This window comes from Nothobranchius furzeri, chromosome 16 (assembly GCF_043380555.1).
Source record: "Nothobranchius furzeri strain GRZ-AD chromosome 16, NfurGRZ-RIMD1, whole genome shotgun sequence".
NCBI classification, from domain to species: domain Eukaryota; kingdom Metazoa; phylum Chordata; class Actinopteri; order Cyprinodontiformes; family Nothobranchiidae; genus Nothobranchius; species Nothobranchius furzeri.
The window spans coordinates 31,749,724-31,753,840 of NC_091756.1; positions in this window are offsets into that span (position 1 = coordinate 31,749,724).

Consider the following 4,117-nt stretch of genomic DNA (forward strand, 5'->3'; position numbering starts at 1 on the left):
TTTGTCACATTTCATGAAGCACATTGTGCAACAAATGAGGAAAGAAATGCTTTCTCCAACAAAAATTGTCAAATACTTCTGCACATGTCTTCGTTGTTACAAAGTATTTGTCAAACTTGTTTGCCTTCATTTAAATTTATTGCATTTTTAAAAAGGATACTTTGAGGTTTTAGGATTACTTGAAATGGCCAGCAGAGTCCAGCATTGCTTCGGTTTTCTATTAGAAAAAACAAGGTTTTCTATCAAACATTGAGATTATTCATTTCTTTTTATGAATAATCTTTTTTTGCAGTTAACATCTCAAATAAATAAAACGGTTCAGCGATGACCGTGTGTTTTCATTGTCACCATTAAACTTTCAAATACAAGCTAGCTTTTAATTTTTGACTCTGCTTTACCTGCAGCAAAGTAGCTGCATGCATTAAAATATCGAACATATGCCCCGTCTGCTCATGACCCACTTTTCCCTCTTTGTGTGTGGAACTAGACAGGCTAACACTGAAAGGCACATTTAAAGGACACCAAGCAGCAATGACACAAGGAGCATAAAGATGGGATGAACGTGAGTTGAAAATGCGACGCAGCGATGATAAAGGCAAGCACCTATGAGGGCTCTCATCAATGCAGATCATGTGGCGTCCTGAAAAGGCTGAATGTGGCTGAATTTATCTCCTCTAAAAGGGAAGCACAGTGTTCTGTTGGGCACATGAATGTGTTTAAGACAGCTTTATCCTCCTTGTTTCTTTGTGAAAGTGTTTATAAAACAAGCTCAAGGGCAGGTTTTCACTCAAACTCTGCATCAGTGCTGTTCACCGCAACCGCCTTATTACAGAAACCAGTCGGTATGTCTATCACTTCCTGAATACTTTTACAAACTTAAATGTAAATGTTTCATTTGAGTTTCTTTGTTAATCATGAGCTGACAGTTTTACCCAGTGGGTCACAGATGGTGATGCTGTCAGCCTTTGAGCTCACCACAAACAAACAGGCATTACCTGGATTCACGAGGACCCTGCTGCCAAAGTTTCAGCATCCAAACGGCGTCAGACCAAAGTCTGCATGTCTGCATCCAAGTTTCACTCTTTAAGTCACCTAAATCCAGCAGTTACTGTCAGATGAAATCAACTATGACAAAAAACGGCTACATCATATATTGCTGTTTACACCAGGCACATGTTTTTTCACCAGAGAAGGAATTTCTGATCTCCCAATTTAGTGACTTACAACAAAAATGCAGATTTTGTGAGCTGAGCAGTGTTGCAGCCTAATGAATCTCTGCACAGGTGATTCAACCACTGAATCTAGTGTGTTGGAGCTGAGAAACCAGTAAAACGTGCCAGATGTGGGCCTTCCAGGACCGGAGTTGGATAGCCTCGGGCTTGGGTCTCATTTGCTGGTTTGAGATGTAGAAAAATATTGAAAAATGCATTTTTGTATTTCGGGCCAAGCTTGGAAATCCTGATTAATTTCATCTGTCCAACCAGCTCTCATTGCTCTTAACCTTGGCTCTGCTCCCTGCAGGTGATGCATCCATAGAGATGGTTCCCTGTTTTTCTCCTTTTAAAGGGACTTTAAGGAGTTTTGAAATTTTATGCTCGCGATTGCCCCCTCAGGCCAAAAGCGTAACAGCAGCTTCAATAGTAGGCTCGTGCACGAGGCGGGCATGCTGTACGTGCACACTCCTTAATGAAAATAACAGCTGAGACAGTCCCGTGTGTGTGTGTGGGTGGCCCGGAGGACAGAGGACAGGAGAACACGCAGCTAATTAATTAAATAATTTGGTTCTGTACCTTTTTATCTTCAGCACAGCCGACAAAGGTTTAAGATGGGTTCTCCTGCATGCTCAGACCATTCCATTCCCTTGCTTGAAAATTTGTTGCAAAATGAAAGTTGAACCCACATCTTTTTTTTTATCTGTGAATGCAATGCCGTTCGGCGAGTCTCAAGAATTTGGGCATCTTACTGTAGAAAGGAAATTCTAAATGAACTATGTTCACATCCAGAATCGAACCCAAATCTTCTGCATGGGAGTCAGACATCTTACAAGGTGAACTACACTCTAGTAATATTCACAGTATCTGTAACTTTTATATCCTTGATGACAGCTGAAACAACGTCAAACCAAAGAATGTTTCGAAGCAAAAATGGCTATTTTGTTGCTAATTTGCAGGAAATATCTAGAAGAAAGTTCTACAGAAAGTAGCTAAGGGTCCTCAGAAATGTAGCTAGCTTCATCACTAGGCGTTAGGAACAGCGACAAAGTCGCTGAGTTGGCACTACCTCTCTCTCTGCTGCTAAAGCTACTGATAGCAAAAGCTACGGGCGATGCCTGAGTGTGAACGCACATGAAGCAGCCTGCTCGACCCAAGCATCTCTCTTTTTCTGTGATTTTACAGAAAAACAGGCAATCACAGTAAAAATGCCAGGGCTCATTCTACAGGACCAGGGCATTGCAGGAGAATGTATGAAGAAGACATTTATTATTTCTATACATGTTTTGGCTGTCAAACTTCCATAATGCCCCTATAAAGATTAAGTTCACTATTTTAGTCAACAGATGTGCAGTGGTTTCTAGAACGAGTTAATGCCTTGTGAGTTGGTCGCAGTGGGGAAAAAAAAAGCTCTGGCGCTCCTGGTTCAGGAACTAGAAGTGAGCCAGAAGAGAGGTGAGCAGAAAACAGCAAGTTCTTTTTTCCTGATATTTGGACATCTCGCCTCTGATTAGCTAACAACAACGTGACTTTACCGTTGACAGTTTGCTTTGCAACATTGTTGTTGTATGCCCATATTGCTCATTTTCAATATGGCGCAGGTTTGACTGACTTTTCTAATGCAAACTCTGATGCACCAGCATTTGTAATTCGACACCAGCCAGCAAAGAGCAGCAACGTTGTGGAAAGACTTGAAGCCAGTAAAAGGAGCAATTCAGAAGTTAATTCTTGAAATCCCAAGAAGCCACAGCATCCTTTAAATTTGGCTGTTATTACATCAGGTAATGAAGGACAGAGGCTAACGTTGAGCTAACAATGCTAATGGCAAATGATATAGCCTGCTCTAAAAATGTTACAAGCTACTTTTTCAATTAACAACAGCTCTAAATTACATTGAAATGTATTTATCTACTTATCAACTTACTGTGAATGACTCATCTTCGCTTGTTATCTAGAATCTTCTGGTGCTGATCTGTAACTGGCACCTGTTGCTCATAGCGGACTTGTTTGTTTGATACGTGGACTGCAGAACCATAACTGACCACAGAAATCTTTTTTACTTCATGCACCTTTAAACAGAGAGAGAATTTCCTAATGCATGTAACTGAACAAACTCAGAAGGTATGTCAAGCTGATTTTTGGCAATGACACTCGAACAGCAAGAAAATAATAGGAACATCCCTGCTTATTTTAGGAGTAAACAAAAAAAAATGTTCTAACAACCAAAGACTGCTGGTATGTTTTAAACTGATTTACTCATAATTATTCATCTGGATGAATGAAAGATTTCTTGAAGAATATCCACCTTTCAGTTCTCTCTCCAAAAGACAAACCATAGATTATCTGGCTGGAGGCAGCGCCATCAACAATGGTGCCTTTTAAAAATTGCCTAATGCAATTCTAATAACAGTTTTGCCAAAACAGGGAAGGGATCCTTTGGAATGAGGTAATTACTGACCCCTTTCCTTAAAGGTGTGGTCTGCTCATTAAATCATTGAGTTTGCAGTAGTCTCTTATAAGTTTTGCATTGGGTAAACAAACCCCTGGTGCGCCTGTTTCAGGATCTGGAAAGCTAGATCAGAGGAGAGCTTCAGATGGCAGAATTTAGAGTCTTAGTTCTTTATTTTCGAACATCTCACGTCTGATTGGCTAACAGCAACGTGACTATACCACTGACTCTGTTGGCTCTGCAACGTTAATGTTTTATCTCCACAAATAACTCAAACCTGAAGTTCTGCCATGAGGTGGAGCTGCTAATGCTAACGGTTAGCTTCTAGCTGAGATGTTTCCTGGATGCTAAACCAACAACAGTCGCACTACTAGCTGCTCAATGGGAGAAAGTTTATTTGCAGGGATCAGGCTTCAAGGAAAGAATGTCTTCTGACAGCACAAGGTGACTCTTTTCT